The 13,789-nt window shown below is 48.5% G+C and overlaps 1 protein-coding gene across 1 annotated transcript in view; it reads right to left on the reverse strand.

Annotated features, from left to right (window-relative positions):
* The window catches only part of MRTFB (myocardin related transcription factor B), a 213,897-nt gene extending 206,552 nt beyond the window's left edge, over positions 1 to 7,345 (reverse strand). The window contains exon 1 of the mRNA XM_039233581.1: positions 7,317 to 7,345. The gene's annotated coding sequence lies outside the window, so the exon portion shown is untranslated. The remainder of the gene's footprint in view (positions 1 to 7,316) is intronic.
* Positions 7,346 to 13,789: the final 6,444 nt, after the last annotated feature.

Consider the following 13,789-nt stretch of genomic DNA (forward strand, 5'->3'; position numbering starts at 1 on the left):
GAAATATAATTAAGGAAATGAGAGAACAGGTATGCAGAGGTAGCCCAGATCTTCCCGACCCTGGCACCATTGCCATTGGGGCCGGATAATTCTGTTTTGCGCGGCCCGTCCTGTGCAATGTAGGATGTTTAGTGGCATCCCACTGGATGCCAGTAGCACCCTCTGCTCAGCCTCCAGTCATGACAACCAGAACCGTCTCCAGACAAATTGCCAAGCATCCTCTGGGAGGCAAACTCGTTCAGTTGAGAGCCACTGATGTCGCCCCAAGCATGAGAGAGCAGGGTGAGTGGCTGAAGTTTGGGAACCTTGTAGTGGGGCACTTGCCTGTGTCCATTCAGCGTAAGTGACACTTACCACCTGCTTGGACCTCGGGCCAGAGATGAGCAGGGCATCGTCCGGTGCTCTGGGAGCCAAAGGGAGGCGGAGGAGGTCCAAGAAGCAGAAAAAAGGAAACCAAGAGGAAGGAGCCAGGAAAATGATACTGTCACCTAGAATTAAGTCTCCTTAAGCTTCATGACCCCTCACAGAAGTTCTTCTGCCCCGATAATTCCTTTTAAGACACGAATCGGGTCACTTCAGTTCCCTGATTAAAAGCCTCCAGTAACTTCCCATCACATGCCAAGTAAGAGCCAAAGGACCAAGTAGACCCTGGAAGATGATCTAGCGCCTGTCTTTCCCTTGGGCCTCCACTCGACCCAGTCACCTTCACTGTCTTCTTCAGCCGCTCTCGACCCCTCTCTCCCCCAAGGTCTCACCATGTTCATTTCTGAACGAAGCTCTTTGCATTACTATGTCTCCTGTGTGGAATGAGTGTCCTCAGATCTTCGTAGGGCTGGCTTCTTGTCATCAGCTCTCAGTTCAGCTGTCACCTCCCCCCAGCATCCCATACACAGGAGCCCTCTCTCCCAGGGTCCTATTTGACTTCTCCCTGCACTTTCTGTTGCGGGCACTGTTGGCCCGCTGATCTGACTCTCACTATCAGCTCCCTTCTCCTTCACAGACATCCTGGCCAAGGTGCCCATCAGACCCCCATCTGGCCGATGACAGGTACCGGCACCACCCCTCTCCATCTTCCAACTTCTGCTGGATCACAGGGCTGATGGCTGGAGCTGTGCAGCCATTCTATGACCAGGAGGAAAAGACCATGCAAATATCAGATTCCTGAGCCAGAGAACTAGCACCAGCATCCTCTCACTGGAGGGAAAAAAATCCCTAGGGTTTATGCCACTGTGATGGGGTTATCTGGTACTTGAGGCCCAAACCACCCCTCACTGAAATTACTCAATTAATTTAGCTGTGTGCTTTTTGTCCCTAACCCTCCACTAGCCTTGAAGTGCCATGAGGCAGGAATTCATGTCTGTCTTATTCACCACTACATCTTCAGCACCTGTGCACAGGGCGTGACTCATGATAGAGCCCCATCACTATTAACCTGTCTGCTCCTCAGTTCTCTCGCATATAAAATATGGACCATCACGGAACCTTGACAGACTGTAAGGGCAAGATGAGTCAATGCCCGTAGAGTGTTTACAGCAGTGTCTGGCTCATAATCATGGCTCAGAGGATTGCTATTATTTGTTGACTTAATGACCTCATTAACGTGTGGAAGAAAGGATTCCTTCTCCGTGTGGTTTTGCAGCAGGGCCCTTTGCTTTCCCCCTTCTCTTCAAATCAAAGCTGTGTTTACTTGGTGCTGACAAGTCAGGCTATTGATTAAGAAACATGACCACTGCAATTGGAAGAAAAACACACCATTTATAGCAACCTGTTGGATTAGCACCTCGAGGGAGTGGAGAGGTGGAGAGGAAGACAGGCACTGAGGCTCGAAAGAGTAGAGTGAATAAAGCCTGGTATATTCCAAAGTTCAGGCCAAGAAATGCTGGAAATGAAATCTAATATGGGATTGTGCTCTGGAACACCGCGGGAGAACGGAACCGTGCGTTACAACTCACGCTTGGCTGACGCCACTCAGAGGAAAGTGGGAGCTTATAGGGACAGAGAGTCACCACGTGTGTGGGAGGGGTCAAGCTATAACCCGCTTATAGGGGTTCATTCATTCATTCCCTCGACACGATATTTATTAAACAGCTACTAAGTGTCATGCCAAGAGGGATCCGGCAGGGGAAACAGTGAGTACCGCCTTGTCCGACACGATCCGGTGATTCTAAGGGACCCCACAATCTTTTTTCCCTAACTGCCTTGCAACCAAGTGGAAGCCAGTCCACAGTTCAGACCCCATGTGGCATCGCTCATGACTAATATTACTGCTACTATCATTTCCCAGTATTTACTCTGTACCAGGTACTAAGCTGACTCTCCTTTACCAACAACAACGAAGACCATTTGCTAGGCACCTAGCCAACATTCGTTTCCGTTTTCTTTACAGAGAAAACAAAAATGAACCTCCCTTTTATTCAGCGTCACACCAAAGAGCCCACGTCCCCAAATAAAATTGGCACCAATTTTTATGATTAGCGCCCAAACACACATCCTAATGAGCACAGTGAGGTAGGGGTTAGTATCGTTCCCATCTCACAGCTGAGCAAACCAAGGGTCAGAGAGTTTAAATGATTTGCCAAAGGCCATACAGCTTCTAGCTGGTGGTAGCTTGGTTCTAGAACCTACGCTTTTTATCTTTCGGTCTAATCCCACATACACAGATGGCATATGTATACCTCTCCCATTCAACCCTCCGAGGAACCTTGGCAGGGAGCGTCATGGGGAAGATTTTCAAATATCCGCAGACACACGTTCCCTAATCAGCCAGCTGGCTTCCTTCCTTGAACCACCTTCCTCCCCACTCCTCTGCTAATCCCTTCCAGCCCAGGGGAGTGAAGAGCCTAGAAGGAGAGAGAGAGAGAAACAGAAAGAGAGAGGTGGGGAAGCAGCTGGCTGCATCCTCACGTCCATCTAGGTGGGACCCCCACGAGAAGATTATTAGGGTGTGGGAAATGCCAAAGGCAGAGAAGATTTTGCATCATTTCCCATATGAGATTCTAGGAAGAGACATTCAAATAAAATCAGTACCCAGCGCCGTTAGGCAGAAGGAGGGTTGGATTTTGCATCCAGAAGGTTCCATGTGCCCCGTGGAGGGAAAGAGAGAACAGCTGATGGTGTTGACGGGTGGCATTGATGGCAGTTGCTCTGGGAACAGTGAGGTGGCCACAGCGTGACCAGAGACGACCACGGGCAAAGGGTGTGGCAGCCAGACCGCAGGGGGAAACTGGGTACCGGAAAGAGCCGAGGTCCGGCTGGGAGGCTGGGAGGCACCCTGAGTGGACTGAGCTAACCGCCAGCTGTCTAGGTGTCTGCCAGGTGTAGACCCAGCAAGTGTGACCCCTGGGACAGTGAGCAGGGCAACAGTAGTAATAGAGCCCACCTCCCAGGATTAGAGGGTAAAGCAGGAGCCGTGAAGGAGCGGGACAGGTCAGACGCTAGACACGGGACTTCAAACCTCATCCAGCCTTCCATCCCGCCATCTTGGCTTAGCCATTCCCATGAGCGATGCCTAGAGCCGAGGGGACCCAGAAGGCTGCTCAGTGACGGGAAAGAGACAAACAGGCCTCGTTTTAATGCTTGTACAGAACGTGGACCTGGTTGTCCAGGGTGAGCCTCGCCTAACCACCACTCGGTGTTTACTGACACATAGTAGATTAAGTAAATAAACAAACATCATGAGTGATGGAGGCCTTTCCCAGGGACTGTGGGAGTCATGGATCCCTTTATGGTAATAACTTTTCTGTTAGAGAATGAAGACACGGAGCATTACAGGAGAGAGGAAAGAGTTGACCACAGATTTATTTCTTTTTTTAGCACAGCACTGAGGGGATTCAAGAGACAACAGCCAGAGCTGGAGCAGATAGGAAGGCCTTTCCACGGGGCAGGGCCACCAACGGCTGTCATGGGAGGCTCTGGCCTGCTTTTGGCAGGTTCATCTAAATAGCAGAAGGGAGTCACTTTTCAGGCTCCATTCAGATGTCACTTCCTCCAGGAAGACTTCCCTGATAGCCCCTGCCAGATTTAGGTGCCTGCTCTGTGCTTCTCTCTATCAACCCCTTACATGTAACCGTTGTTTATTGCGGTTCTCCGTTGAAGGTGAGTTCGTAGAGACAAGGTTATGTCTCATTTCAATTTCCCATGTCCCTAGCATAGGGTCTGGCCCCCCAGTGGGCATTCAGGAAATAAAAGGACCCTGTTACTGAGTGCTTCCCAGGAATCAGGCACTGCACTAAAGGTTTTAGCTACCAGTATCTTCGACTCGCTCCGTAAGTTTGGGAGCCGGGGTGACCCACAGTTAACAAAACTGATGCTAAGAGCCGCTAAGAAGCTTCCTCTCTTTTTTAAAAAGGCCTGCACCCTTCTCTTCCAGAGCGCCTGGGCTAAAATTCTTGAGGTTTGAGAACAGGACAGAAGCTCGGGGTGATGGGGCCGTCTGCCTGGGTGGTGGCGGGCTGGGTGGGTGGGGAGGAGGACCAAACAATGAAGAGTGAGCACATGTTAGCCATTGGCATCTGTACCGCGTGCAGACACAACGCATTCTCCTAGACCACCCGAGGAGCCAGGCCTAGCAGCCTCGGAGCAGGGAGTGTGAAACACGCGCTCTACTAGAGCCAGCTGGTCTGGAATGAATGGGCGAAGGGGGCTGGTGCTGGTAGGTGCCCGGAAGCTTCTGGCGTGAGGAATTAGGACCAAAAAGCAACAACCGCAACATCCCAGCCATATACATGGATGTGTGCAGAGGTGAGCTGAAGTGGGGTGTAGACAGCGACACAAAAATACCAGCACGAAGGGCCAACAGGAAAGAACGTCCCGCCACCCTGTCACACATCCCACTTTTGAAATAAAAAGAAGAGGGCTGCGGTTCTGCTTTTCGAGGGAGCCTGAGACAGGCTCTTGAAGTCCCCCAGGGGACCTTTCCTTTGTGGCCTTTCCTGCCCACGCTCTGGGCTACCCGTAAATCTAACCCTGTCCACGGCCAGCGGGCCTCAAGAGCTGGGAGACTCACTGAAGCAAACAACTTCACAAAAACAATCTGTCCCATAAACAAAGTCGGTGGAAAGCGTCCAGCCCCACACAATGGAGCTAATCTTCTGGGCACACATTTCCCGTCCAGGGTATTAGCGTAGACACCGCTTCCTCCTAGGTGGAGGTAACACCACTTGGCCCGCAGATCCAAGAACAATAATGCTCTGTGGATGCCCCCCCCCCCCCGCTCGTCAGAGGCATGGTGGGCAGGAATCAGAAGCAGAGAGCTGATCCTTCCCCCTCCTTTCTTTTCTTAAAGAAGCCCTGCCGCTTTGGAAGCGGGTCACCTCTGGAAAGAACCGGGGTGGGGGGTACAGAGGCCACATAACCCTGGGTTCTGATTCCACGCTACTACCACTGTCCAGCCCTGAGCTTTGGGGCAAGTGACTTAATCTCCCAGAACTGTAATTTCCCCATTGTTCAAGTGGGATTATATAAAGATGCCCAAACTCACTCGTACTCAGGGGCATATAAAATTAAAATATTGAATGGCTGCAATCAAAACACCACACACACACACACACACACACACACACACACACACACACACACAGAAAATAGCCCATGTCGGCAAGGATGTGGAGAAATTGGAACCCTTGTACGCCCTTGGAAGGGATGTAAGATGGTACAGCTGCTATGGAGAATAGTATGAAGATTCCTCGAAAATTAAAAATAAAATTACCATGTGGCCTGGCAATCCCCCTCCCAGGTCCACACCCAGAAGAATGAAAAGAAGTGATAGTTGCACACATGTGCTCCCAGCACCATGCTTCACAGTAGCCAAGAAGTAGAAACAACCCAATTATCCATCTGTGAATGCACCAATAAGGAAAATGTGGCCTATCCATTCCATGGACTATGATTCAGCCTCAAAAATGAAGGAGGGCATGTCACCTGCTACAACGTAGATGACCCTTGAAGCCATTATGCTAAGTGAAATAAGCCAGGCACAAAAAGACAAAAAAAGTACGTTTCCACTCATATGTTATCTGAAGTAGTCAAATTCAGGGGAACACAAAGTCAGGTTCTGGTTACCAGGGGCTGGGGGGTTCTGGTTCAGTGGGTACAGAGCTTCCGTTTTGCAAGATGAAAGAGTTCTGAGGAGATGCTGTACAAAAACATGCGTATACTTGATGTGACTGAATCGTACACTCAAAAATGGTCAAGATGGTCAATTTTATGTGATCTGGTCTTCACTGCAGTTTTTAAAAATCAACATATCAAGATACCATTTTTCTACCTCAAAGTTTTCTCAACTCAAAGTTTTGGGCAGCATCAAGAGTTAGTAATGTTGTGGGGTGCCTGGGTGGCTCAGTCGGTTAAGTGTCTGACTTCAGTTCAGGTCATGATCTCATGGTTCATGGGTTCAAGCCCCACATCAGGCTCTGTGCTGACAGCCAGCTCAGAGCCTGGAGCCTGTTTCAGATTCTGTATCTCCCTCTCTCTCTGATCCTCCCTTGCTCACGCTGTCTCTCTCTCTCTCTCTCTCTCTCAGAAATAAATAAAACGTTAAAGAAAAAAGAGTTAGTAATGTTGTGGAGAAATGGAAACTTTTCTATTCTGGGCGGGGGAGGAGGGTAAATTAGGATAACTATTGTAAAGGACAGTTGACTCCATCTGGTAAAATATAAAATACACATATTCTATAACCCAGCAATTTTCCTTCTCATCATCTATCCTTTTTTTTAAAAAAAAAAACTGTTTTAATGTCTGCTTATTTTTGAGAGAGAGACAGAGTGTGAGTGGGGAGGGACAGAGAGAGGGAGACACAGAATCCAAAGCAGGCTCCAGGCTCAGAGCTGTCAGCACAGAGCCTGACGCAGGGCTTGAACTTACGAACCATGAGATCATGACTTGAGCCAAAGTTGGACGCTTAACTGACTGAGCCACCCAGGTACCCCTCATCATCTCTCCTAAGACATGTACTAGGATGTTTCCCTTATCAGTGTTGTAAATGCAAAAAATTAGAAATAATCTGAATGGCCCTTAGTAGGGGAATAGATCCATAAAAATGGCATATACATATAATTTAAGGGAAAGAATCAGCTCTCTTTATACAAACACAGATTGATCTCAAAAATGTATTCTTGAGTGGGGAAAAAGCAGATTAGATATTTATATATAGCACATCACTTGTATATACATGTATATGTAATTAAAAGAACACAAAACACTGATATACATATTTGTGTATACAAATATAGACAAGGTAACCAAAAAATAGTCAGTAAATAAAACTCTTATTACTTCCTACTGTGTCAGTTTCTGGAATAGCCCCCAGTGATCCTTACCTGTTGGTCTTCATGTCCTTGTGGAGTTCCCTCCCACAATAAATGGGGTTGATCTGTGCTCTATTCATTCCGTAGTCTCCGATAGAACACTGTGGAAATGACACTTTAGGACCTCTAAGACTAAAACGTAAAAGATGTTGTGGTTTCCTTCCTGCTCTCTTGTTTTCTCCAATGGCTCATTCTGGAAGAAGCCAGTCACCATGTTGTGAGGACATTCAAGTCACGTGACGAGAAACTGAGGGCTCCCTCTGACAGCCAGCACCGACTTGATCTGCCTTTGGTATACCTACCTACTCCCAGTCAAGTCTTTAGGGGACTGATTGTACCTCCTGAGAAACCGTAAACCAGAACCACCAAATAAGTTGCTTCGGAATTCCTGACCCATGAAAACTGTGATATAATAAATATGAATGGTTTTATGCCACTAGATTTGAGGGTAATTTGTCATGCAACAATAGGTAACTAATGCAGTTAACTTGCCTCCTTAACGCTCTGTGCCTGAGGTCTACTCTTCATTTGCTCAGCAAGTGTCAGAAAGGTATTAAAGTCACATTAGTACTAAAGCAAACCTTTTGTTCTTCAAGGGATCATAATGACTGATGGTTCTTCAAGGCTTCTTTCTGCATTTGATGTAAAGTCAATTCCACTAGAAGCAAGAACCCATTCTGTGAGAAACACCGAACTGGTCTGTTGTGGGCTGAACGGTGTCCCCCGCTCTTCAGATTCATATGTTGAGGTCCTAATCCTCAGTTCCTCAGAATGGGACTGTATTTGGAGACAGGGCCTTTAAAGGGGTCATTACTGAAATGAGGTCATTAGGGTGAACCCTAATTCAATATGACTGGTTTCCTTATAAGAAGGTGAGGACACAGACACACAGAGGGACAGCCATGTGAAGGCACAGGGAGAAGTTGACCATTTAGAAGGCGAGCTCTCACCAGAACCCAGCCATGCTGACAACTTGATCTTGCCCTTTGAGCCTCCACAATTGTGAGAGAATAAATTTATGTTGTTTAAACCACCCATTGGTGGTTTTAATTCTCCCAGCAAACTAGCACATAGTCTAATACACTTGCTTTACACATTATGGCCTTAGGTCCAAAGGGCAGAAGTGACTTGGCCAAGGTCACAGAGAGACTACAGAGCAGAACAGCAGTGAAAGCCCCTCTCTCCTCATTGGAGTCCAGTGGTTCTTTCAATAAGTGAGACCAAGACCCTTCTGTGGAGAAGAATTCTCAGAAAATGCTTACAGACATCATTTGAGTTCCTTGTTCCTTGGTCAAGATGGTGAGTGAGTGGCCTCTGCTCACGGCCCCATCACCTTCTCTGCCTCATGCATTGAAAATTTTAAAAAGTATTTTAAAAATATTTTTATCTATTTATTTTTGAGAGAGAGAGAACACAAGCAGAGGAGAGGCAGAGAAAGGGAAACACAGAATCCAAAGCAGGCTCCAGGCTCTGAGTTGTCAGTGCAGAGCCTGACGCGGGGTTTGAACCCACGAACTGTGAGATCGTGATCTGAGCCGAAGTCGGACGCTTAACTGACTGAGCTACCCAGGTTCCCCGACACACAATTTTTAAGACCCAGACTGGGTTTGATTTCCTCTTTCCAGGTTCACCTCCTATTAGAAGAGCAGCCATTCAGGGAATTATGCTACCTTCTAGGAAGCAAAGACAACAAAGGCTTCAGAACATCCAACATGGAAGTGAAGACCAGAAGCTCATGAAATTTCAGAACTCACAAAAGTATATAGAGTGAAAAAAAAAAAAAAATCTTTCCTCTATGTAAAGAGAAACTCTTGGTGGAAGACAGCCCTTCAGATGAAAATCTGTCTCCATGTGTGAAATTCCAATCGCCACAGGTCAAATCTATCTGAGTGTTTCCTCAACAACTAAATCTTGCCAAGCTCCAAACAGAATCAGCGTCCCTCAGACATCTCTGCCTACCATAGCCCAGACTTCATTTAATGAAATCGCCATAACAATAACAGTGATCTACCTCGTGCTAAGTGCCAGTAACAAGCCAGGTACTTGCTTGCTTGAAAAATTGTCAATCTGGGGCGCCTGGGTGGCTTAGTCGGTTAAGCGTCCGACTTTCGCTTAGGTCATGATCTCGCGGTTCGTGGGTTCGAGCCCCGCGTCGGGCTCTGTGCTGACTGCCAGCTCGGAGCCTGGAGCCTGTTTCGGAGTCTGTGACTCCCTCTCTCTCTGACCCTCCCCTGTTCACGCTGTCTCTCTCTCTCTCTCTCTCCTAGAAATAAATAAAAATATTAAAAAAAATTGTCAATCACTCAAACTCAATCACTCAGACTGGGTGTTATCGTTGTCCTCCAGATGAGGACGCCCAGGCTGTCGATGATGACATGGTCACGGACCTTGTAAATGGTAGAGCTGGGACACACACCCATGTCTGCTCCACTCCAAGGCAAACTGGCGGCCCACATCTGGTCTGCAGATGGGGTTCATTTGACCACAGGAGTGGGTTTTTGTTGCTTTTTGTTTTTAGGCCTAATTAGTTGCTAACATTAAAAAGTCAAGACACTTCACATAAAAAAGCCAGATTTCTAGAACTTCCAGAAAAAAAAAAGAGATAATCTGACATCACATTGATAGGCTCATTAACTTCTCTGGATTCAGTAGGGATCGTAAAAAGGGGACAGTGCTACTCGGCTCTAGAGAGTGTTTAAAGGTGGGGTGGGGGCTGGCCCAAAGTGTCATGATGGTGGTAATGGCTGGGGTTCAATTGACACTTTCCATGGGCCAGAGGAGTGTTCCTAGGCCAGACTCTAAAACACAAGGGCTGTGAAACCCTGGATGATGACAGATTTAGGCCGTCCAGGTACTGGTTACCCAGGGATCAGTCTGTGTCCCCTACAAGATTGTGAGTGTAGCATCCAGGCCTCACCCCATCTCCTTCTCCCCAGAAGCTTTCCACTACATGTTTGCAGGTCACATTGACTAAGAATTAGTGACGAAGGCGAGATTAATTTAGACCTGGTTGTCTCTCCTGTCCCCAATAAGAAAAGAAAAGACTCAGGGCAAAAAGAAACTAACACACACCCTTTGAGCCAACAACTCTACTCAGAGGCATTTATGTAAAAGATAGATTCACAGGCATGCAGGGATCGCACGTGCGCGGGAAATTCACAACAGCATAATATGAGCAAAAAAAATTGGATGCTGACCAAATACAGTTAGGTCCACAAGTCAAACGTATGTGGGAGACTGTGACACAATGAACAGAGCACAGACTCATAGCCCAGGTCCCACTTCTGCCCCTGACGTGTTGTGTGGCCCCAGGCAAGTCACCCCAGAGTCAGGAAAGCATGCAAGAGGGTAATACCTACTCCACTGAGTCTCTGAGGATTTAGAGATGATAAACACTTAGAAGAGTGTCCGTCCGGCACACATTTTTGGAAGCCCGATCTAAGTATGTTAGTAATAGTAGTAGTAATAATAGTAGCGGTACTACTAATACTTCCCTATGGCCATCAGAAGGCAAAAAGCAGCTCTGTGTTTTGCATCATCTACACACACAGCCTTTTGAATAAACAACTAACTCTTTAAGAGAGAAAGACAGGAAGGGCGCTGGGGAGCAAACCCGTTTGAATAAAAGCAGAGATGCAGTCGGAAGATTCATACTTGGGGAGAGACCTGATGCCTGTGTACTGCGTCCCCCTGCCATCACCTGACCCCTCTGAACCTCAGTTTCCTGGGTTATGGGACGAGGATGATCACATGGGCTGAGGGAGGAGGGCATTCTAATGCACTCTCCACAAGGTCAAGTTCAGTGCAGGGTACGGTAGTGTAGGGTATACTTGAGCATCGCTTGGTGGCTTCAACTCCTCTTAGGTTTGGGGGAACGCATCTGGAGTGCAGCCATCCTGGAAGTGAAATCTCCAAAGAGTCAAGGCCAGGTAGGGCAACATACCCCTCTGGGACCCAAAGGCTAGGTTGACCCAGCAGAGAAACTGCGGTGTTCTGGCACTCAGGCTCTGCCTTTCCTAGGGCTGCTGTCCCAAAGTACCAGCCCCTGGGGTGACTTAAGCAGTGGAAATACATTGTCTCTCTGCTCCGGAGGCTACAAGTCCAAGATCAAAATGTCAGCAGGGTCCGTTACTTGTGAGGCTGGGAAGAAGGTTGTGTTCCATCATCATCTTCCCTCCGTAGGTGGCTGTCTCTGGGCCCAGTGGGTTTAGTTTTGTTTTTTTCTATAAGGACACATTCTTACTGGATTCAGGACCCTCTAATCAAGCAAGACTGCATCTTAACTTGATCACTTACAACCCACCCCTTATTTTTGCCCACCTACGTCTGGCCCTCACTTACCATTTTCTATCCAGAAAACAAACTTAACTACTTCCTTTACATTCAACTAAATAATGATACTCATTTCAGTTTGGCTCTGATATGCCAGTTATTTCTCTAGTACGTGTTAAAACGTATACATTAAAACAATAAATGTTCCCTGCATCAAAGTTTGGGAAACACTGACCTCATTTAATCTCAGAATTTTTTTCTTTTCTTCCCCCCGCCTCTAGATGATTGAAGACAGGCCCAGGGCTACATGAGCCTTCCTCACTTGCAGGTGCCCTGGATACCCCTCCCCCGACGTCTGTTCCCATCACAGGCTTCCCTTGGCTCTGTCCTCACCAGACAGTCCCCTGTTCTCTGGATATGTCTTTTAAAGAATTTTTTAATATAATTTTTTTAAGTTTATTTATTTTGAGAGAGAGCAAGAGAGAGAGCACAAGTGAGGGGAGGATGGAAAGGGAGGGAGAGAGAATCCCAAGCAGGTTTAGTTAGCGCTGTCAGCACAGAGCCCAATTTGGGTCTTGAACCCACGAACCGTGAGATAGTGACCTGAGATGAAACCAAGAGTTGGATGCTTAACCGACTGAGCCACTCAAGTGCCCCTGAATGTTTCTTCTTCTATTTTTTTTATTTTTAAAATGTTTTATTTATTTTTGAGAGAGACAGGGAGAAGGAGGGGCAGAGAGAGAGGGAGACATAGAATCTGAAGCAGGCTCTGGGCTCCGAGTTGTCAGCACAAAGCCCAACACGGGGCTTGAACCCATGAACTCTGATCGTGACCTGAGCTGAAGTCGGATGCTCAACCAACTGAGCCACCCAGGTGGCCCTGGATGTTTATTAATGTTCAGGTTTCTCAGCCGGAGGCTACTGGCCTTAGGAGCAGGAAGATTCTTAGTGTGAATCTGTCCCGTGCATTTCCCCTCGGGGCCCCTCCCCCACTGCATGCCCTGGGCCTCTGCCATCAGGACAGATATAGACCTAGGCCTCCACTCCTCTTTTCAAAGCCCCTGCTTGAGAACCACTCTTGGGAAGTTTCCTGGTCTTGCCCCCACGATGCCCACTCTGTAACTCTTACCATTTTCCTGGGAAGCCAAGTTGCATAGCACGACATGACCTTAGATAATCAGCTCTAATCCCCAGTGACATGCTCACAGGGTCTCCTGCCAGCACTAGGGTGTGGTTCCTAAAAGTGCAGACCTGGGACCCAGACTGCCTGATTTGACTGGCTCTGCCACCACCTGGGGGAGGAGGGGCTACCCAAGGAGTCGGTGCCTCCCCCTCCCCTCCTACAGAGTGAGGCTCAACGAGCACCTGCCTGCTGGGAAGAGAAAGGGAGTTAATGTGTGTAGACCGTCTACACGGTGTCTGGCACACAGATAGCAGTTGGTGTCAACTTAAAACAATACCCCCACACGCTCATCGTCTGCTGTGTTCCAGCCAGGCACCTTGCAGGCCTTATTTTATCTTCAAAGCAGTTCTAGAAGGCTCATATTATGATGCCATTTTGCAGATGATAAAATGGAGGTGTAGGGCAGCCACCTCTGTAGCTTTACCTCCCGCAGCAAATCAGTAAGGGAACCAGGGACTGAACCCCATTCCATCTTACTCTGTAGCAACGGGTTGAGAGCGGAGAGGGGGTGAGCGCTGGCTGGGAGCCAGGAGACCAGGTCCGGGGAGACTTTTGGTTCCTGCCTGTGCAGGGAGGTTGCCAACCCTCCACGGACCTCAGTTTCCTCATCAGAAAACAAAGGCTTTGGACTGACTCCTGAGACCGTCGCTTCTGTGACACCCCCTGGGCCGGAGGGGAAGTTGGCAGCGGGCCCGGGAAGTCATAGGAGGAGCCCGCCCTCCAGGGCACCGCGTACCCCCCCATACTGTGCCCGGTGAGGCCGCTGGCTGGCCGCTCCCAGACGGGCTTTCACCCCTGCCTTCCCCTCTCCATGCCCAGGCACCTACTCGAGAAGCTCAGGGCATCTGAGGACGTGGAGGGTGTTATCTGGCCCAGAACGCTGGGGCCCAGTTTCCAGGGATTGAGTCAGGTGAGGTGGCAGGTAACCCAGATAGCCACTCTCCGCGTGGTCCCCAGAGGAGGCTGCCCGTGAGACCCGCTGTGCCCGGGGGACAGCACGCGGGGGCAGCTGCCTCGGCTGCGCTCTGAT

This window comes from Hyaena hyaena, unplaced genomic scaffold (assembly GCF_003009895.1).
Source record: "Hyaena hyaena isolate Hyena2069 unplaced genomic scaffold, ASM300989v1 scaffold_76, whole genome shotgun sequence".
Taxonomy (NCBI): Eukaryota; Metazoa; Chordata; class Mammalia; order Carnivora; family Hyaenidae; genus Hyaena; species Hyaena hyaena.